General features: G+C 34.5%; 1 protein-coding gene and 2 long non-coding RNA genes across 25 annotated transcripts in view; 1 reads left to right on the top strand and 2 right to left on the bottom strand.

Moving 5' to 3' along the window:
• The window catches only part of LOC127154068 (uncharacterized), a 301907-nt gene that overhangs the window by 244707 nt on the left and 33558 nt on the right, over nucleotides 1-23642 (top strand). The window lies entirely within an intron of this gene.
• LOC127154076 (uncharacterized) overlaps nucleotides 1-23642 on the bottom strand; it is a 194327-nt gene that overhangs the window by 163398 nt on the left and 7287 nt on the right. For 3 of the 17 annotated variants that reach the window (XR_007825413.1, XR_007825412.1, XR_007825422.1), the window contains one exon: nucleotides 20743-20856. The exons of 9 other annotated variants lie outside the window; for them this stretch is intronic. This is a non-coding gene — a long non-coding RNA (uncharacterized LOC127154076). Of the gene's footprint in view, nucleotides 1-17438; nucleotides 18168-19982; nucleotides 20650-20742; nucleotides 20857-23642 lie in introns of those variants that run through there. 5 more of the 17 variants (XR_007825427.1, XR_007825421.1, XR_007825414.1 and 2 more) reach the window with 3 other exon arrangements.
• Nucleotides 172-971, bottom strand: LOC127154084 (uncharacterized). Its single transcript, XR_007825436.1, has 3 exons — nucleotides 837-971; nucleotides 465-519; nucleotides 172-373 (listed from the first exon to the last, which is right to left on the bottom strand). It is a non-coding gene; the product is annotated as an uncharacterized LOC127154084 (long non-coding RNA).

The raw sequence follows: 23642 nt of genomic DNA, 5'->3' as shown, positions 1-23642 counted from the left end.
TTATAATTTTATATTGAATTCATTTAAATGTATTTTGTTTTTACTCTACATAGGTACTACTGACATTCAATTAAAACAGACACAATAATTACAAAATATCAAATACTTTATTTAAAACAATGCATGTATAACACTTAAAAATACAGTCTTAAACTGCTGGAACAGTGCGTCTTCACCATTTCTCCCGTCTTAGGATGTTTTGCAGTGCATTATGTTGTATCCTCACAAAGAATCTATAGGCAACAGAAACATAATGGAGAAAAAGACATGCAGCTGAAGAATACACAGCCATCTGCAAAACCCAGGTGCTGCTCCAAAACGTGGCCACCACCTTTGCTCACCATCCACTTTGTTAATGACAGAAATGTCTTCTCTGAAAAACAAGTAGAAGAAATGGCACACTTTTATAAGGAAAACCCCACACAGAATACACAAACATCTCAAAACCATAGTTGTTCTCTTACCATGAACTATCAGTGGTTGGCATGCTCGTCTTTCTTTATGCTTCATTGCAGTTGCCTTTAAAACACAAACACAACAAAATGCAGTAAATCTTAAATTCCAAATAATTATAACAAACTAATTCTAAAACTAGAAAGGCAGCTAACAGTTAGCCATATAACTTGTCTAACATAGCTAACAAGATGCGCGTTGCTCGTTGAAAATTATTTTAATTCAGTAACTTAATTTAATAAGCTGACAAAAACCGTTTGAAACGACAGCGCAGTTTACTATAGTAAAGTTTGTAACCGCCATGTAGACGGGTAAATATTACTAGGTTAAACTGGTGTGCAAAAATCTGGCAGACACTCAGACAAACGTACATTTATTTTTACCTTACTTGCTGGTCTTAATCTCTCGTAAATTGCATCGACACACAGCGCGGATGTTCTCCGGAACTCTTCATCCCCGGGCAAACGCCGCGACGGTGCCCGCTGCTTCAGCGTCTTCCTCGGACACGAGTGGCGCGGCGCGGCGCAGCGCGACTCGACAAAAGAAAACAATATAGAACTCATGAAATATACAATATACAGTGGATGCTTACAGTAAAGTAATGCCCCGGTATACTTCTGACTTACAGATGTACTTCAAGCGCTCGCGATGTGTCTGACATGAAGCAAAACTCATTTTCCAGTCATTACAAGCGATGCAACACATCCAGTGTAGTCCGTCCCAAGCTGTTGTGGTGTTGTAGACACGGTGTAGGGCAAATCTTGTCAATCCAAATATAATAAATGAGGAAAATAAAACGACCTCAATAGAACGCCGCCAATGAGAACGTTACAGCAAATACAGTAGTATACTGCAATTTTAAAAAAATACAGAGTAAGTCTCTGTATTTGGGGTCTGACGTCACAGAAAATTCCCATAATGCAATGGTTATTACAGTTATTTACTGCAAAGGGAATTTGCAGTATTATACTGGGTGATATACAGTTAATAACTGTAGAAATTACAGAGATGTCTAACAGTGTAAGCACTGGGCCCCATTTTCAATAACCAATATTATTCAGTATTCTTTGTATTCAATATTTTGACCATAAAATTTGTATTCATGTCACTAAATTGAAATTCTTCTGCATAGTGTTGAAACGATACCAAATAGAAAGAAATTGAGTAGTCTGCAGCATTACTGGAAGACTGGGATGAGATCCACTCAAGATCACCGCAAGACATCAAGGGAATTGTCAGATCGGAAGGCGAGACCAAATTATGATGTCAAGGTTTATTGCACTAAATAACTTTTTTTAGCAACAAAGCGAGTCCACGCTTTATTTTCTCATCATGCATTCATGTTTCTTATTCACTCTTAAATTGTCTTAAATAACTTTAATCAGTCCTGCACTGTAAAAAATAAAAAGTTGAGTTAACTTAAAAAATTAAGTTAATTTCATGCACAGCAATTTTGAGTTTACTCAACTTTAAAGGAGGGAAGTTGTGCCAACTCATATATAAAAGTTCAGTGAACTTTAGTGAAGTTGAGTGAACTACCAGTCAGAGTTGGCACAACTTAGTTCTTGAAGTTCAGTAAACTCAAAAATGCTTTGCAGCAGATTAACTTAAATTGTTAAGTTGACTCAACTTAAAATATTAAGGTAACCAGCTGCAAAGCTTTTTTTGAGTTTACTGAACTTCAAGAACTAAGTTGTGCCAGTAATTTTTTGCTTGAAGTTCAGTAACCTCAAAAAAAGCTTTGCAGCCGGTTGCTTTAGTATTTTAAGCCAACTCAACTGCATTTTTTACTATTTAAATGTATAACTTTAAATCTTACATCCAGACTCTAAGCCACATTGTATGCTCCTCCACATCCTTTAAGAATACAAATGCATGCAGTATGAACAATACTGTAAATATAACACAAACAAGATTTTGTCATCATTACAGAAAGTATTTATTGGCATTCTGCAAAATGAACACAATTTAGCCACTCTCCACTCTCCACTCCACTCAAACTATGATGTAACTAGGATGTGACTATTTACAATAAAAACACTCTTAAACAAAAAACACACACTTAAAAATTATTTTTTTAAGTGCCAGAAAAATGTAACATTAAAAATATTAAAATTCTGCAGCCTTAAGTAAAGTTTTAAATCAAAAGTCACAAAAAAACTTTTATATAATTTAAAGGAAGCTAAACTTTACCGTCATTTTAAACGTTCATCTTGCTCCATCTATTATTTTGGCGCATTCATAATGCAACAAACACACTGGATCAAGAAGTAGAATATTTCAACTATTAACACAACACTTAAAGGAATAATTCAACCAAAATTATTTTGAAAATTTATAATTTACTCACTCCCATGTTGTTCTAAACCGTTGTTCACACTCAACACAAATTAAAATATTTTAATGAAATTTGAGAGACTTCTGTATTGAAAGGCTGTTCACCCAAAACTTCAAAGCATTCATAAAGAGATCATAAATAATTAAATAAATATATAAGTTAATATGAATTGAGCAGTTTAAGTCTCCTGAAGAGACGCACTTTAAAGAACCATCTTTTTAGAGTGTACTTATAATGCAGTGCTAATTGACATAGCTTTTAAGCTATCACTGTATAGAAAACTAAAATATAATACAATTTCTGGGGTTTTTTTTAATACATGTTATATAAGGCTCAAACTCACAGCACTTGCAGAGATGGGGCAGCATTTAGTGTGAAATGTGTGATGTGTAATGTGATCACGTCTCTTCAGAAGACTTTGTTTAAACCATTCGATTCTTATGTATTTGTTTTACAATCTCTTTAAGAACATTTTGAAGCATCAGAATTTTAGGTGAATGGTTTTTCAGTGAATGGACAGAAATATCTCAGGTTTCATTAAAAATATCTTCATTTGTGTATTAAAGATGAACAAATGTCTTATGGGTTTGGATCGACATGGCTGTGAGTAAATGATGACAGAATTTTCATTTTTTTGGATGATCTAAATTAAGCCAAAGAGGACAGCAACAGCAGTGGTAAGGCCATGTATATATTCCAACACAATCTGCGTCTGTAGTACTACATCCTAGGCATCTTTAGGTTTGAGTGGATGACAACATCATCTTCCAGTAATAGTTAAGATGCTCATCTTCATCCCCTTGGTGTGGACATCCTCTGGCTTTGTGTCCTGCAGTAAAAAAAAAAAATAATAATTATATTTCCTACTAAATATTGACATTAAATGTTTAAAACATAACAAAAATAATAATAATAAAATTCTGGATAAGGACTAGTTTTTACCAGTACAGAAATAAGTCAGAAATAATACAAAAAATACATGTATAAAAAAATACTGCATATCTTCACTGTATGGAATAAACTGACTCTTATTGAAGCTGCTAAATTTGTTCAGTCAAGAGGAGTGAGTGTTGTCTTAGCTTTTTATTTATTTATTTTTTATTTATTTATTTATTTATTTTTGTAACATTAACGGAACAAATATCAGCAGGTTTATGAGGCTAACGTTAATGCACGGATCAAATTTACTGACACACAGGCGATTTTATCTCAGACGGTAACTCTCATTTCAGACAAGTGATTGTTTTTGTAAATAATCACATTTTGACATAACTTTATGTGTATTTTACAATTTAAGCGAACTAAGCTGCTACAGAGAGATGAATCTGTGATCGCATATTTTCTGCACGCTTCGGTTGTGTGTCAATAAACACGTTTATCATCTTACACGTCTTGCACTTTCACATATATGCACCAGTATCGCGGATTCACAAAACAAAAAAAAAAAAAACAAAAAAAAAAAAAACAAAACAACAACAACAACTGTGTGCCAGATAAACTAGTAAGTTATATCGCCTAGCACAGGGGTTCTCAACCTTTTGCAAGCTGGGCCCCCCCAAAGCTGGTTCATTGCAGTTGGGCCCCCCCCATAAAAATAAAAGTCGCCAGGAGGATGATTTGTTTGTGTTATAATCAGTGCTTGAAGTGGGGGGAAAAGGTGGCGGTATTTGCATTGGAAAATCATTACATTTTTACAGTGAAAAACAAAACTTGGAGATATTGCTGTTACAACAATTTATTGTAATTTATTTATTAACAACATAAATGTATTTAAACATGTTTGTGTGTGCGTGGCTGTGTGCGTGCGTGTATTTCACAAAAACTAAAGGAAAGCTTTAAATGTAGCCTATATTCTGACTAGTTTATTCGTTTTATATCAGTGATGCGCGGGTCAATGTATAAACAACCCGAACCCGACCGAAGTTTTCAAATAACCCGCCCGCAACTCGGACCGCAAAAAAGAAAAAGAAAATATTGTACCCGACCCGCTTCCTGAACCGCATGTTTAATATCTGCGACTGACAGCAGCGATTATATGCGGCTATGCGGTGGAGATGCGTTCACTGTCAAAAATCATTCGGCATTAATTAGGTTATTTTGTCAAAAGAAATGTTCTTGATTACAAGAAAAATACAGATTGTTCTTGTTGTGATTTATTTTGTCTTTCCTTTATACAGATTTAAATAGTTTCGTTTTCGAAGTACTCTAAATTATATCAGTGATTCTCCGATGTTAAATATGATCAAGAATTATTTTATTTCGATCTACAGTGTAATAAAAGTTAAGAAAAATATTAGCCTATAGCCCTAAATATATAGATTACAAGCTAATTCGTTTTTTCTTAACTTTTAACTTCTTCTAAAAATTATCAAGAATATTAAATCAACTCAATAGGCTAAAGAATTTTCTTATACAAACTTAACGAATGCACTTCAAAACGAAGTTTTCATATATAAATTCAGGAATCACGAATATGACAAAATAATATTATTTTTTATATATTAGTTGTATAGCTATAATAGTTGTATCAAATGAATAAGGAAATTATGCCTTGAATTTATTAAGTAATGTTTAATTTCGTTCGTTTCGCTCTCTGGAAATGTAAAGAAAAATACCGTTTTTACTTGGAATTCGTTTTTAATCCCTGGTTTTAAACAAGGATATACATGAGATAATTTATATATTATTGCTTGAATATTTCCTATAAATTACAAAGGTTTAATTGGAATCTTTATTTCAAACGACCCGACCGCCGCGACCCGAATATCATTAAAAATATTTTTGGATGACTCGTAACTGCGGGTAACCGCGGGTGACCGCAAGCACCCGCTCATTTTGGATCAACCCGCGCATCACTGATCAAACAAATGAGCGCCGTTTTCTAAAGTCTATGAGCGCAGCACACACAAATAAACTAAATTGACATACTGCAGTTAAATTTCAAAATGTGGTGTTTTTATATTTATAACATTTGAATACAGTTCAGCAACATACATCACACGACCTGACGACCAAGAGAGCTGACAATTGACCATCACTTAATTTCACCTCACGATTGAAAATGTGAAACTGATTTCATATGACAGTTCAACAAACAAGTTAATAATATTAAGTCACTTATATTTTTGATGAAATAATGACTGTTTAGCAGCCAGACTTCATTCAACAATGTTTATTCTTTCTTTCAAGAACATTTACAAACCTAACTGTGTAGTTTATTTGGCTTACTTTCTATATTAAATCTGGGCAGAAAGAACTTACCTTAAAAGAAGACATCCACTCTCTTTGCCATCGTTGTTTATGTTTGAAGCAGTAAACTCTGTGTATTGTTCAGCGACGGCACTTTGCGCATGCGCAATAATGTCAAGTTGACCGCTCAAATGAAGAAATAAAAATACTGAGATTGCTCAACTTTCTTATTTGTGTTCATTGAGAAAATTATAGTAAACATTGAGTTAACTTGTTTTTATGTGTAAACTCAACATTTTGCTTAAAAATGTGTCCACTTGACTTACATTTTTAAACTGAGTGAACAATTTGCAAGTTGGAGTTTTTACAGTCTGCGCTTAAAGTAGCCTGTAGCCTATTAAGTTTGGGGAGGGTTCATGCGTGTAAAAGTAAAGGAGTAAAAGCAGAGCGCTGTACAAGAAATAAGAAACACGGCTCATCTTATTTAACTTTACTGAAAGCCAGGGGTCTTTCTAGGTTTTTAAAACATCCGGGGCTGGTGCCAAAAAATCAGGGGCTAGTGGTAGTGGGTGGGAGCTCACATCATGCTCACATAAGATTTTGTTAGACACAAGTGGTTGAACCTGGATCCTTCTAGGTGGGTCCGGGGGCATTAAACTGGGTGTTAAAGACCTTGTCACACTATTAACAATAGTAAAAAGTAATCACTGCAAATAGCAAACATATCAAAGTATTATAACAAAATTATAACATTACAAAAATATGTTAGACAAATAAAATAATACATTTGAAAATGTATTTATAACTGTTACAAATATATAGTTGCATGCAAAAATATTTGGGAATTTTTTTTTTTTCCCAAATTCCGTTTTATTTTATATTATTTTATTTTTTTCAGATTCTGCTTTCTGTTTTTATTTTTCTGGTCTTCTTTTTAATTTTATTAATCAAAATGTATTTAATCATGTGTAATTAATTAAAACCATGAATCTTGTACAATTTACTGTCAATTTATCAAATTTAAGTTTATTAGTTAAGAAATATTACATGTTTAGGACCCTATGAAATGTTAATTTTTTTCTCACTTTACGTTTTATTGTTACCAAATATGTTTTAGCATTTCTGTTTATTTGAATGCATAAAAACAACTTGTATTTATTTTTACAATAGCCTTATGGAATTCTGTGTTGTGTATTTTTCTGGTTATCAGATGAAGGTATAAAATATTGATTTAATTGATCTTTTAATGAAAATTATATTTTATTTTTGGCAAATAAAGGGGATTTACTATTAAAATGTAAAACATGGAAGAAATATTGTGTGAAAAAAAAAATGTATACATTTCTATTGATTAATAGTAGTGGTAGTCGTAGTAGTAGGTATGTACATTACACAGAATGATTAATGAAGTTAAACCAAACTTTTATTTTGACGGGTTGCCGACTTGCCGTGAATACCTTCTGTATATATATTTGACGCTTGTTTTACTCAAATGAAACAGTAAAATGCTCATGAAGTGACTCTCAGAGCAGTTCTGGAGATGTTGTTAATGTATTTATGCCCTCATTTAGTGAAACGACAGACACTGAAATTACTGCGCGTATCAGTATTACATGTATAGAAAACAAAACCGCGCATCCGCCTCGTTCATTCATAAAAAGACACGCAGAACATGCAGGATTCATATTTAAATAGTCTTTTGCGGCATAATATTTACAGATACTAGTCCATATCGCGACTTGATTTAAATTTAATGACCAACTTTTGATTAAATCATTCAAACTTTGTCAAATTTCGTGCAAATCATAGGATCATAAAAAAAAAAAAAAAAAAAAAAAACATTCGGGGCTGGGCTAAAAACTTTCAGGGCTCGAGCCCCGAATGATTAGCCCTAGCGACGCCCCTGGTGTATTGTTTCATAATTTCACAATTTAAATGTGTATTTCTGTGTATGTGTGTTGATTTTCTAATTTTGTTGGTATGGTATTTGTTTTTGTTGTATTCCTAAGTTTGACCAAGTTGAATGTCACGTGATCTTTTTGATTAGTTTAACCTGGAAGTGTTTGCACATACTCACTGACCAGACTTGAATTCAGATTCTACTGCTGGTTACAAGGCCAACAGGGTAAATGTGTTAATGTTTTGTATAACTCTTTGTGTTGATGTCCTTTGAATTGTTGTGTATAAAATTATGTTTTTCTTTGTTTTGTTTGTATGTAGTTTTCACGGTGTTCCATATCCAGAAAATAAAATGTATGGACATCACTATTGGAAGCGTGTACTGTTTTAATTACCAGCAAGTAGCAACACAATATATATGTATATATATATATATATATATATATATGTATATATACACACACACAGTGTTGGGCAGTAACGCATTACTTTGTAACGCGTTACTGTAATTTGATTATTTTTTTAGTAACTGAGTAATTTAACGCGTTATAATTTCCAAATGAGTAATTAGAGTATAGTTACAAGCATGCGTTACTGCTGCGTTACATCATTGCCGACTGAATGTGCTTTATCATCTATATAGATTGTAAAAAGGGTGTTGGCTAGCACACGCGACGGGGTGCGTAGGGCTACTTAATACACTGTTGCGTCGAATGTAGCGGGAGTGCGGGACACAGAGACGCAACAGAGAGCGGCGCGGGACAAGACTCGATGGGCGAGGGCGAGTGCGGGTGCGAGCGGGCAGAGACTCGTGTGTGCATGAAGCAATAGAAAAAATGATTTGCGGGACTCCCGTAAAATAGAAATATCTAAACACAAAACATCTAAAAACGAATTGCTATTCATTTATTGCACAAAAGCAACAAGAACAACTAATTTAAAACAAAAATGATTAACACGCGTAAGCATAGGCAGAGTTTCTATTTATAACGTGTTTGCAGCATTAAACAATGTTGATTTCTGGAATGCAATGAACAATCAGAGAATACACTCACCGCTCAAAATGCAGTGCATTCTACAACCATACACGCAGCAGCCTATTACTTTTAGTAAAAATAACAGTGAATGTTGATGCTTCAATAACAAATATTTTATCGGGAGCGTTTATGCTGGGATGTTAGGCAAAACACAAACTTAATATTTCACGTAAATTTCGTGGATGTACAGAAAAAAAAGTAATGTAACTAGTAATGTAACTAATTACTTTGGAAATAAAGTAATCAGAACAGTAATTTGATTACTTTTAAAGGGAGTAATCAGTAATTTAATTACTTTTTCAGAGTAACTTGCCCAACACTGTGTGTGTGTGTATATATATATATATATATATATATATATATATATATATGTATATATAGCGTGACAAAAATAACGTTAGTTTGATGTTATTTTTGCGTAATTACGCGGAAATAAAACTTTGGCACTGGTGCTGAAAACGCGTCCAATGCTCTCAAAAACACAACTAGATGTACGGAAAGCGAAAAGGGACAAAAGTGTTGGCGCTATACTTTTGATTAGTAATATGCATTGCTATGAACTTCATTTAAACAACTTTAAAGGCAATTTTCTCAATATTTTGATTTTTTTGTACCCTCAGATTCCAGGTTTTCAGAATCATAAATATATAATTTGCAGACTTTTTTCCAACTTCCAAGTTGATGGTAAGCAAACACTAATCTAAGTGATATTCATATCTACTGACAGTGAGATATATACAAAGACAAATTACAATGTTAAAAATTACCTGTTCTTTAATGTCATTTTAAATGGGCCTATTTCTTGCATTGGGCCAGAACATCTTTGCTTTATTTATTTATTTATTTATTTATTACATTGGGTCTGGAATATTAATGAATAGACTAGAACAATTGCTGACAATGCTGATAACATTATTTATTATTAATATTATTATTATTATTATTATTATTATTATTATTTTACAGATTTCCTGTGATGACTGTAGGCAATGGTTCCAGGAAGGAAAAAGGAAAGGAAAGGACGTGGCGTGTGGCCAAGTATGGTGACCCATATTTGGAATTTGTGCTCTGCATTTAACCCATCTGAATGCACACACACAGTAGTGAGCAGTGAACAAACACGCGCACACACACACACCGTAAACGCACACCTGGAGCAGTGGGCAGCCATATTGCTATGGCGCCCAGGGAGCAGTTGGGGGATTGGTGACTTGCTCAAGGGACTCAGTCGTGGTATTAAGGGTGGAGCGAGCGCTGGTTATTCACTCCCCCCACCTTCAAACCCCCAACCTTTCGGTTACAAGCCCAACTCCCTAACCATTAGGCCACGGCTGCCCCGTCCACATAGGCTGTGTTAATAATCTATCCAAAGAAAAAGAATACAAATGCTTTTTTACAAATTCTTTTATGCTTTAATCAAAATGAATTTTGAAGCCATTGTTTTTGTAGTCTTATTTTTTTCTTTTTTGTAAATTGTTATACCTGCTGGAAAATTTGTCTCTTTGTTGTTTATTTCACTCATAAAATTAAGTGACATTTAAAAACACCCATGACAGACATTGTGCTTCAAATAGGCCTGCGCTAGAGACTTCTTCGTAATAACCAAAGCCTCAAAGATTACTCTCAACAATCTGGTCGATTGTTGAGAGTTGATGTAACTATTAATGGCATTGATTTTTCTTTTGTTAATGTGTATGCACCTAATATTGGGTCAGAACGTGTTATTTTCTTTGAAAAACTTAAAGCTGCCTTAAGTCATGTTTCTCATGATAGGACCATTGTACTGGCTGGTGATTTTAACTGTACTTTAAGTCATACTTTAAGTCATACTTTTTAGGAACCATGAAGAACCCCACAGTTAATTAGCAGATGTGCTCCGGTCTTTAATTGTTTATCATGATATTGTTGATGTTTGGAGAGAATCATTTCCTCAGGTTAGGCAATATACCTGGGTGAAAGTAAACTCCAATATGTTATCTGGGGCTAGGCTGGATAGGATTTATGTACAAAAAAGTAAAAGAGACCTTTTTTTTAACAGCTGTATTTTTCCTACTGCTTTGTCTGATCATCATGCCGTATCTATTGATGTTATCACTGCAGAGAGCACTTTCACATATTCCTACTGGAAATGTAATAGCAGATTACTTTTAGATCACAACTTTGTGCTCTCTCTCACTCATTTCTGGAAGATCTGGAGAGAGAGAAAAACACAGTATAAGTCCCTGAGCCAGTGGTGGGACATTGGCAAAATTCAAATTAAAGTGTTTTGCCAAAGTTACTCTGCTTGTATTAAAAGTTCTTTGGACAATAAGATGGCACAGCTCGAACGAGAGATACTTCAACTTAATATTGAAGGGGACGTTGTTGATACCACTGAGTCTTTGGAACGCAACAAATTTCATTTGCCGAATCTATTGGAGGAAAGAGCCCAGGAGATGCTTGTCCGTGCTAGATTTTTAACTTTTAATAGTATGGACGCACCTACATCTTTTTTCTTTGACCTGGAGAAGTAGGCTGTGGAGAAGATGATTTTAGGCTGTTTAAAACTTTCAGAGGTGAGGAGGATCACTGATCAAGGTCAAGGGATTATTTCATATGCACTGTCTTTTAATGAAGATCTTTATAGAGCTGAACCTTGTGATGAGGAGATGGCTGACTGTAACGCCATTCAATTTTGCCATCTTGTATCTTCTGTTCTTTACCAGAATCCGTTTTTCATGTTTTAAGCATTCAAAAGTGCACAGACAGCAGTGCACTGTGGCGAATTTCATAATCGGACAAGCCAAATTAGCCATCTGGAAGTCTTGTAGATTGGCTGCTGAAGGGCAAAATATAAATATTCTTCAGCTTTTTACTGCTTTGGTGGAATCTAAAATGGGAGTGGAACATATATTTTTTTCAGATGACAAATAACTTGCTTGAGTTTGAGTTCAAATGGTGTGTGAATGGAGCTTTATTGTCATTTTGTGAGGATGGGGAAATCATGTTTAATTGGCGATATTGTTGTCTTTTTGAGTGGGACTGTTTGTCATTATTCTCCCCCTTCCCCTCAACATATATGCCTCTTGAACACATTGCAGTGTAATTTGTGTGTAGCGTGTAATGTAGCGTTTGATTTTAGATGTTTTAATAAAGTGTGTTAAAAGTCAAAGTCTCTCTCTCTCTCTCTCTCTCTCTCTCTCTATAATGTGTGTGTGTGTGTGTGTGTGTTATTATTATTATTATTATTATTATTCAGAAATCAAAAGAGGAGCCTGTGTATGCAAATGTCACCAAAACATGAATATCAAAACTGTCATATGGCCCCTGACTCACATGTTTTAGTTAATATTTATTATTTATTCTCTACTAGAATCTGTCTGTTCTCATTGTCACACTGTTTGATTTCTGTTTATTTATTTTTTATTCTATTTATTTATTTTGGCATGCACCCTCCTAAGGTCTACAGATCTAAGTCTGAGAACATTCAGAAATGTAAATGTGTTTTCTATTTTTTGCATGTAAATTTCCTACATTTAATAAATATTGATCCCACCTTTCACTGTTCTCTGTACTCCTGTTTAATGAGAAAATTGGCAAATTCAGCGTAGGGACATCATCGCTCTCTAGCGTTCAAAGCAGAAATATCACCTTTCTCCAACAACAGCTTACTTTTACACGCTAGGGTGCGCCCTGATCCTGCTGTTTTCACAGTCGTATACGGAGCTTGGTAGTAAATGATTAGATGTAATCTGGATTGTAAACAGATTCTAATATTGAAACACTCGTAATTAGATTACATTATAAACTATTCTTAATTAGACTGAAGTTACTTTTGAATTCATGATATTGTTACAATACAGCAAATTATTAATAATTCACAGATTCTCCCCATACTCCCCTTTTTATTTTTTAAATGTTCCTTTCTATATATATTTAAATTGCAATATTTTCACAGTTGCAAGAAAAAAGTCACAATTACCTTTTTATTATTACATCGTTGGGACAGTAGCTCAGGGCAGGCTTGGACTGGAAGAGGAATCTCCAGCATGTCAAGGTGGGCATGTCCAGCCCATGTGGACATGGGCTGAAAATGGGCAATTTACATGGGTCCCATGTGTGTTTCACAATGTGGGTCCCATATAGGTTTGAACATATGGGACCTTCATGGGATCTATGTGGGCAAAATTCTTTTACACTTAAAATACATCATTATTGCTTTTTTGGTTAATAGTCTCTTTTTAACAAAGAATATAGATTTTATTGATCTGATCAATATAACTGCTGTAAAAAACTTATAGTCTGCCTCGACCCAGATTCCACTCCACAATATATGTTTAATCATGCTCATTTCCCAAAATGGTTTAATTGTTATAGAGAGGAAAAAAGTCAACAGTTATGTTGTTTCTCGACCATTTGAGATGATTACATCCTGAGCAAATGGTGACCCATTGTAGCATGGAAGCGGGTGTGAGACACTGAGAACCATCTCAGACAAAGAGGTGTTAGAACATGATTAACATACAGACCACAGCTGTTATGAAAGGAGCAACTTCATTTACATTAAGGGTAGTAAACTTTAACTGTATAAAAGGTTTGAGCTAAGGATGTTCTGGGTTCACTCTGACTCCGCTGAAACCCAGGTACAACATGTACTTTGTCACTGCTATGCGGCAATAAACATCTTCATCAAGATCTTCTACGTCCTCTTCACTTTTTCTTACACTGCCTTTTAAATGAAAAATACATTATTTTCTATTGTGATGTTTCATTTATTTTATTTTATTATTTTTTTTAATTTTCAAAATTATAATGTTAGCCTGCTTATGCATTTATCAAAATGTATCTGTTTTATTTTATAATAATAATAATAATAGACTAATTTAAATTCATACACTAATAAAGAGAAGTAAATAGTAAGTAATAAAATATGGACAGCACAAATAAATACAATAGCACAAAGATACAAGTGAAGTAAAAAGTTAATTCAGATTAGTATAAAAGCAATACTGGAGTAGTTGTCAAATGTAAATTAACTCGGTCTTCACTCTATAATATACATATCTATTAATGCTTATTACAACTACACAAGGTATTCAGGCAAAACCGTGATATATATTTTTTCCCCTCTTTGTCTTGTACTGTTTGATTAAAGGGTTAGTTCACCCAAAAATAAAAATTGTCAATGTCAACAAAAAAATACTCCGCATGACCAAACATTGAGGTGAGATAAATATATTTTTGAAAAATGTCTAAAAAAACAATGCCCTCTCCACCCCTGTCATGAATCTGGTCGGTGACCTGCGGTCCGCTCACCACCAGATGTCGCTCTCACCCTGTCACTACGCTCAGACTGTTGCACTACACCCCGGACTACATTCCCCGTCATCCAGCGCGCTGATTGGGTCTACACCTGTGACCAATCAGGCGCCCTATAAAAGCCCCAGACTTTCCCTCAGTGTTTACAGAGTATTGTGATTATCTTTGTGGTTATTGTTGTTGTTATTATTATTGTGTTCCTAGTTCCCTTGTTCCTGTGTTCCCCGTGTAAAGCTTTCTTGCCCGGCCATCTCGTCTCGACTGTCTCGCCGCCTGCCTACGGACTCCTCGCTCGTTTCACGGATTTTTCCCTCGTCTCGCTCCCTTACGGATTACGTTCGCCATGGATCGACCCACGCCTGCTTCACGGACTTCTCTTGTGCCTCATCCCAACATACTTGTTTGCTGTTGTTTTGACCCTGCCTGTTTGACCATGTATCTGTCTCGTCCCTTGAATAAAAGCTCGCAAATGGATCCGCTCACCTCTCGCCTCACTCACACCGTTACAACCTCTCAAATAAAAAAAAAATCCCCTCTACATATCTGAGGAAAAAAACATTGTTGGTCGGCGCAAGTTAGCGTGTAGATGTGAATTAGCAGAAGACAGTGGTCAGTGATTCACGCCGCTTTTTCGCATCTCAGTGTGAAATGGCCTTAAAACTGTAGATATGTTGTAGTTGCATTCATATCTTCAAGTTTGTAATGCTAGCGAGACATAAAGCATCAGTTTGTTAATTTTTGGCTTGGTATTCTCTTTTGTACAGTAGTAAATATTAAAAAATATGGGTAGCACTCTAATTAAAATACTCTCTCTATATTTATGGATTTTTGAGCGTCAGCGGTTAGAGCGAACAGACTTTCAATGATGGGACAGAAAATTCCCATGTTTCAATGAAAATGTCTTTGTGTTCTGAAAATGAATCACTTTCTTATGGGTTTGGAGTAACATGGTGTAATGACAATGTTTTCATTTCTTGACTGTAGATTTTTTTTTTTCCTTTTTCAGTTTTTTATTAAATGTTAAAAACCAGCTGTTGGGATGGTATCACCCTGTTTTAAATTAATCTGGCAACGTTGGAGTTTAACACTTTACAAACATGTAAAGTTTTATTGAAAATGTCTGAATTATAATGAAGTATTTGATATACTGAACTTTCACATTTTAATTTCAATTTTTTTTTTTTTTTTAATTACACCTTTCATGTTATGTGAATTTTGTAGATAAATGAATGGAGCAGTTTGAATGGCTTCAAACTGGGACCAATATGGGTCTTAAGTATGTTGCCCAGTTGGGGCCTATTCCGGTTCTATATGAGATTTATATGGGCTAATTCACAGGGCCCACATGGAACCCATGGACAAACCCATGTAGGGCTCATATGTTTAATATGTAATATGGTTAGGGCCAATAATATTTAACAGTAGAGGTCGGCTGCAAACGGTTTGCTGGGCAGTCACACTGGAGAACCTTTGGGCTGCGTGCAGTTGCTGAAGATGGCAAAAGCGTGCAGTCACTTTCTTATGTGTGTTGTGCGGTTTCACTTCGCTTTTGAAATCTATCACGTTTAGCAAGGACAGGAGAGGATGGACAGGTGGGCACGGCAAAAGAGGATCCGTGGCGTTCATGGTTAGCACCACCGCCGCTGAAGAAAACCGGGGTCCCACTTTCTTGGCCCGAATGTAAAGACCTTCCTATCATTGCCGCGGAGGGGAGGGCTGAGTCCTCACAGTGATGGCAGGGTGTGGTCGGACGTGGCCAGGGAAGTTCGAAATTATTTTATTCCTTATATGATTCATATGCGTTGTTGTTGTTGTTTAGCTATTAGCGATTACTGTCTCCTTGAATAGAGTATATTGATTGCCTGTGCTGGTTCTTATAGGGCATGTGACGCTTGGAGTTTCTAACTACGGGTGCTGTGTATGAAATCTCCCACTATTTATTGTTTGCTGTGAGTTTGAAATGTGTGCTCGGGTACTCTTTTAAATGTGTGTTCACGGTTTAATGAGCTTACATGACCAGTGTACGTAATCAAAATATTTATATGAGACAGTGCCATATGGCTGCTATTGTTGTTAATAAAGTATATTCTTTGTAACTCCTACTTTTGAGTGTGTTTGAGTGCACCTCCCGGACCAGACCGGGTTACAATCAAACGTGATGGCAGCAGGTAATCCAAAATGGAGAAGTTCACCAGTGGCCCCTAGTGGTGGCTGAATTTATTACAATATGACTGCAGTAGCCTGTTAGATGATCTTACATAACTTTTAGCTTCACGTTTTCCTAGTTAAATCCAATAAATAGTCAATGAACAAGATAAACTCTGTACCTTACTTTTTTGTGTTATATTCGTCAGGTAATCCATGAAAACTTGCATAATGTAATTACTTTCCTTTATTTAAAGGTATAGAAAAATATCAATGAACTTCACAAAAAGATATAAATACACTTTTACAAACATTTGTAAAACCAAATCGTAGTTGTGCATAGACTTACAGGAAATTTAGTAAAACTAAAAAGCCTCAATACACATTAACAGCAGAAACACTAACACACAGAGCAAGGGTGTTCCTGACGGGACACTGGTTTCCACACAACCGATCGCAGGCAGACAAAATGGCTGATATGGTAATACGGGCCTGTCAGTCAATATTGGTGGGCGGGGCTACCGAAATATGACGTCATTTTGCAGACAGGCTCCAAGGTGCTTGTTTTTTGAGCATGGTTTGAATTTATGAAAATTAAGAACAACAACAAAAAAAAAATAAATAAAAAAAATCTGGATGTATTTTTATCATTATAAGATGTGTACACACAATTCCAACATATGTGTCTGTACAAACACCTTCTAAAAGTGGATTTTGCATAATAGGTGCAACGATGTTCAGACACCTGACAGTTGTCAGGGATTGTGTTATTGGGATATTGGGGTCTAAAATGTCCCAACATTGCCCACAGCATAATACCACCACTGCTTCTGGCCTGCAAATTAAGCATATTTTTATTAGTTATATATATATTATATATACATATTGGATTTTTGCTGATATCCGATATGCCAATTCAAATCATTTTGGCTGATAGCCAATACCAATATATTTCCTTTTGTTTGGAAACAACACCAAATCTCTCTTGTGCAAAATTATAAGCAAATAATTTTGGTTAGTTTTAACAAGAACATTGTAACACAGTTCGTAGAATGGAAAGGAGGAGGCGGGAACCAGCGAACATTTAAACACTTTAATAATAAAATAAACAAACACAAAAGTAAAATACAAAACACAAATTAAAGTCCAGGCCTGGTCCTCTCTCATCTTGTACTATCGTGACTTTTCCTTTTATCTTTCCGGAGCTCCTCTGTGGGACCCACCAACTCATTACAAACATTTTGTTAGAATTTAATAAATAATAATTATTACTACAAAACAACTATAAATAATCTATTTTCTGATTGTTGCATTTTTTTTTTTCTCGAAAAATGCAGTGGTAACCGTAACATTTTATTTTAAGATTTAACATAAGTAGATGGTCTAAAGCAAAAGAGTTGTAAAAATTCAAAAAATCTTTCAGAACTACTAATTTGTTAGTAAATGTAACACATTACATATTAATGAATAAATCAGTATAAAACAACAAAACAAAAAGGTCAGTGTAGGAGGAGGCTCAGGAGGAGGACGGACTCCCGGGAGAAGGACAACAAACAAAGTCCAGGGTGGGTCCGACGGAGGGAGGAGCCAAGGAGCAGACAGAAGGGACCCAGAGCAGGAGGAGCCAGATGAGACCCAGGCCGCATCCATGAACGTCGATCCTTTCGTCCACAATGCGAAGCTGATGTAACTTTGCAGGGTCCAGCAGGGATCTCCGCAGGGGATGACGAAGCGGAGGTCATCGTCCAGTCCACACCTAAATCACTCCATCAAAACTCCTCCACGTAGTCCTCCAGATCCCTGCCATTCTGGAAGATGAAAATGGTAAAACCTTTCAGAATGGTGTTACCCCTCCTTGGGACAACGTTGATTGAGGCGAGGTTCATGTGGCCAAAGAAAAAAAAAAAAAAAAAAGACTGGAGAAAACGAAAATAAAACGCAGGGAAAACTCATCTCTAATTTGTTTGTTTGATCTCTCTCATAATAAGCAGATTAAATTGTGGCTTGCCATCAGTTTGAGCAAGTTGTACTCTTCATTTATCTTAACTTTCATGGATTCACAGGCTGCAAAATCATGCAATTACTATTTTTGGGGGATGTAATGGAAAAGTAACTAGTAGTGTAATTAATTACTGTTGGCTGGGAGTAATAAGTAATAATATTACTTTTGAAATGAGTAACTAGTAATGAGTAATATATATTTTTTTTTTGAGTAACAAGCTCAACACTGATCATATGCAAATACAGGATGTGAACTAGGAGGGTCAAACGCTGTCAGGGGAGAATTCACACACACTTTAGCAGTTCTGGTGTTAGATCACACACTGAACCACTGAAGAAAATGTTTCTTGAAAGTTTTTATTGTTCTGTTTGTGCTGCTGGAGTCTGACTGGTAAGTTTTATTATTATTATTATTTTATTATTATTATTATTATTAATTTATTTTATAATAAAGTTGTTTAATTTCATTTAATTAAGTTTTAATTTTTAATTTTAATTTCCTGTTATGTACCAAAATAATTATGAATTTTGTATGAATATAATACAAGATCTACTACTTTTAAATTCACGTCTCTGTTGGGATTAGGGTTATGAAGTTTACATTGACATTTCCAGATCTGGAAATGGTTATGAAAATAATGGAAATCCCTGCAGTGAATGTAAACAGTCAGAAAGTGTGAACTTTCTTTTGAGGTGTTTTCAAATATCGGACATTTTTTGTCAAACATTTTTTAATCTGATCTATATTAATTTGATCTATATGTCTCATTTATTTAAAAAAAAAAAAAAAAAAAAATAAATAAAATAACATTAAATATCCAGAACAATTAAAACTGCACTTTTAACCAGCAGTAATTATCATGTATTTATTTTTTAACAAATTATGAAACTTTAAACACTGATTGTCCTTTACACTTTACAACAAATTAAAGACTAAGTTTGTGTTACACCAATAAGGATTTAGTTTAAAACTAGATTAAATCAAGGTTTATCTAATAATTATTTTGCAGCAAACTTTTAAGTTTGATATGAGTACACTTACATTTTAATAATCATTTTGATAGGCTTTGATGTAAACTCTTTATTCACTTATTATAGCTTTATTTGCCAAGTGCGCACAAAAACACACAAGCAATTTGTTCTGGTTTCTTAGGAGCTCTTAGTACATACATACACACACATATATGTGGTATACGTCCAGAACAGAAGACTTGTGTACAAATTTGTGCATTATGAACTGTATATACATATGCGTTTAATCCATTAAACAGTGCTGCTGCAACATTTCCTCTGTCTGCTCGATTCTAACAATCTCTCTATTACAGTAACAGTTTACAGCCTACAACAGCTATTTATAAAGTCTGTTGATATTTTACTTCATTCTTTTGTTTTTTTGTTTCTCCTGCTGTAAATGAAACTGATTTCAGGATCTGTAAACCAAAGTAAGAGGCTTTAATCTGTGTAAAATCTATTCATCAGGTGTGTTTGGTGAGTCAGTGTCAGTGATGGAGGGAGATTCTGTCACTTTAAAAACTGATGTTGCTGAAATACGTAAAGGTGATGATATACATTGGAAATATGGAGTTAAAAAGTCTCTTATAGCTAAAATAAAGGAAAAAGTAATGCAATCTCCACAAATAATGATACTGATGTGAGATTCAGAGACAGACTGAAGCTGGACAATCAAACTGGATCTCTGACCATCACAAACATCACAACTCAGCATGCTGGACTCTATACACTAGATATTACTGGAGCAAAAGAGTCAACAAAAACATTTAGTGTTTATGTTTATGGTGAGTAGAGATCATTTGTTTAAATGTTCACATATTCTATTTGCACAGCAAATGTTTATTAATTTATATTTTGAGATGACAGACACATTTAGTGACTGTCAACACATTAAACACTCACTCAACACAACATGTATTACACTGACAATAATTCACAACACTCAAAATAAATTGACTGTTGTGTTCATATTCCTCTTATCCTGTCATGTTTTCAGCTCATCTGCCTGTTCCTGTCATCAGCAGTAACTCTTCAAACTGTTCTTCATCATCATCATCATCAGCAGAATTGTTCATTGTTGTGTTCAGTGGTGAATGTGAGTGATGTGAGTCTCTCCTGGTACAAAGGAAACAGTTTATTGTCCAGCATCAGTGTGTCTGATCTCAGCATCAGTCTCTCTCTACCTCTGGAGGTGGAATATCAGGATAAAAACACCTACAGCTGTGTGATCAACAATCCCATCAGCAACCAGACCACACATCTGGACATCAGTGAACTCTGTCACACATGTGCAGGTACAACAGTGTCAATATGTGTTTACTAATCTGATCTCTGTCTTATGTTGTAGATCAGACTGATTGAATCACTTACATTACATCTCTTTCACTGTCCTTCATATCCTCCTGATTCAGTCTCTCTGATAGTGTTGATCTCTGCTGCTGCTGGATCTCTGTTGATTTTAGCTGCAGTCGTGATCTTCAGCATCTGCAGGAAACACAGAAAAATTGATACAAAAGGCAAGTATTATCTTCTCCTTTTAAACAAGTAAAATAAGAAATAATTCTTCAAAATATGTTTTAAATATTTTAGTCATCTGATTGCTGAATTTTTAATTATTTAATTTAAATTATTCTCAAAATTTTCACTGTTATAATAAATGTCTATTTGTACATAATGAGACTAACCGTCCTTTTTTACTCATCTCACTTGCATACAAACACACACAAAACAGATTCTCCATTTCTTAATGTGCATCAACACTGGGAAAGCAAAAAGAGAAATGTTTATTTTTAATAATAATAATAATAATAATAATAATAATAACATTGTCCATTTTATCTTATCTCCATTTTATGAACATAATCTTACATGTGTAAAGACGTGGCTGGTGCTTTAAAATTTATATAAATGATAACTTTTGTTGTGCTTGTTGAACTTACATGCTGATTAAATACAAAGAATGTAAAATACTTTGTTAAATATCCCATTTGGGTTTGATTTATGTATAAATTAATGTGCGATTTATGTGTCTCTTTGAATGTAATGATACACACTGTTTTAGGAATTATTTGTGTTTAAAAAAGTTATAGGCCTAATAGCTATAATTACATTTGTTAGTGCCATTTTTTAAATCTTTGCGTGTTACTTTGGTGTTAAATTTGAAAGCCGTAATAATAACACATAACCTGTGAAGAAGCCTATGTGGTTTTAATTCATCTATTATTATTTAAACAGTTGAGACTTGTGAAGTAGAGATCACTTATGCAGAGACGACATTCTACAAAAGAAAAGCACAGAAATCGGTAAGACAATTTATTGTTCATTTGTTGAGTATTTGTACAGTTGGTAACACTTTACAAAAAGGTGTCATTTGTTAACATTAGTCAATGTATTAACTAACATGAACATACAATAAACAATACATTTGTTACAGTATTTATTAATGTAGGTAATAAAAAGTACAGTTGTTCATTGTTGGTTCATGTTCATTAACTAGTTCACAGTGCATTAACTAATGTTAACAAACAACTTCTGATTCTAATAATGCATTAAGTGTCTGATCTAGATCAGTATGTGTCAGTATGATTTTGTGTGGATAATATTTAAGTCCATTTCAACTACATCAGGAAAAAAAAAATCATGCTCTGGTAAATTATGACAAAATTAAGCATTCTGACATACCAAATTGAGATTATGCAATTAAAATATCTAAATTATAAATTCAAGCAATGAAACTATCATATACAAAGCTTAAATAATGACATTTAAAATAAATAAATAAATTAATGAATGAATGAATTAATTAATTAAATTAAATTAATAAATTCTAACTTGAAATGTCGAAATTAAGCCATACTATTTTTAATTTGCATATAGCATAATTTGACGGTTAGTTCTACCACGATAACTACGTTTTTGCTGGGCAATGTGTTGTCATATAAATACTTGTGATATTGCCATTTTAAGACCATTTTATGCCACTGAATATATAATAATGTTACATCATAAAAATGCACGTAGTGCCTAATACTGCATGCACAAGATGAAACACATTCATCTGCAGCACATTTACATAGAAAAACAATGGAGGGGGAGAAAAACAGCAAAAGTCAATTTCAAACACAAATTCTCTTCCTTCCTTCCTTCCCTTAACACTAGCTACGAGAGAGCACCATTTTGCATTGCTGCATGTACATATGCAAACAGTGAATTGCAGCTTTGAGTTTATTTGGACTTTTTCTTCTTTAGTGTAAGGAAACACTATTAGGCCTCAAATTATGAATTTTCTTCAGCTTTCAGCATATATTGTGTGATATACTCGATATACTGATTATTGCAACAGGCCTAGTGGCAATAATGAGCTTTCATAGTATAATGATCTATCAAATCTATCACGTGTTTATGCAAGACTTGGTACTACAAATAAATAAGTAAATAAATAAATAATAATCACATTACATCACATTTAATATTATTATGCTTTTTTTCAGAAAGTAGAAGAGGAGAGTCATGTGGAATATGCATCAATCGCAATCAGAAGATGATCAAACTTAGAACAACATTTAAGTACAAGACCCTTATTGTCAAATCATTTTCATTAGGAACCTCCTGCAACAACCTCATACTATGGATGAGCATTTTCATTGCAACTTTTTCATTTTTGCAAAACAGATGCAAACTATCCTTCAAAAGGTGACAAAGTGAACTCTGCTGTGGTATCCATTATTTACAACTAAACAGAAATGTGATTTGATCTGTTGGGCAGAAAAAAACAGCTTGTGCATGAGAATGTGTCTACTGCTGGATGTTTGCATTTGATGTCAGTTTGTCAGTGTGTGTCTAATAGACTTGTAGTCAAGACCGCCTAAACCGAGACCAAGACACTACCAAGACCAGAAGGTATCGAGACCAAGACAAGACCAAGACCAAGACAGACCATGTCAAGACCAAGACCAAGTCGAGACCGGAGAAAAAAACAGACTAGTGTTGAAGCTACGCAATAACTTCAATAAAGGGTTCAGCCGCAGTTTACATTCAATACATATTAGACGGTATTACTTCAACTACAGGCAGAGCAATACAGAGACAGACCATGTCATGTGTGTGACTGAGCTCACTGTAAATGTTTTTTCAGACTGGGTGAGATCAACTATGTGTAGCAATTGTATGACGGCTAGGGCTGGGCGATAAAACGATAACGATTACTTTTGAAATGAGTAAAAAGTAACAAGTAATATATTACATTTTTTTTAGTAACAAGCTCAACACTG

This window comes from Labeo rohita, chromosome 22 (assembly GCF_022985175.1).
Source record: "Labeo rohita strain BAU-BD-2019 chromosome 22, IGBB_LRoh.1.0, whole genome shotgun sequence".
NCBI lineage: Eukaryota > Metazoa > Chordata > Actinopteri > Cypriniformes > Cyprinidae > Labeo > Labeo rohita.
This window is presented reverse-complemented; position numbering and strand designations above follow the sequence as displayed.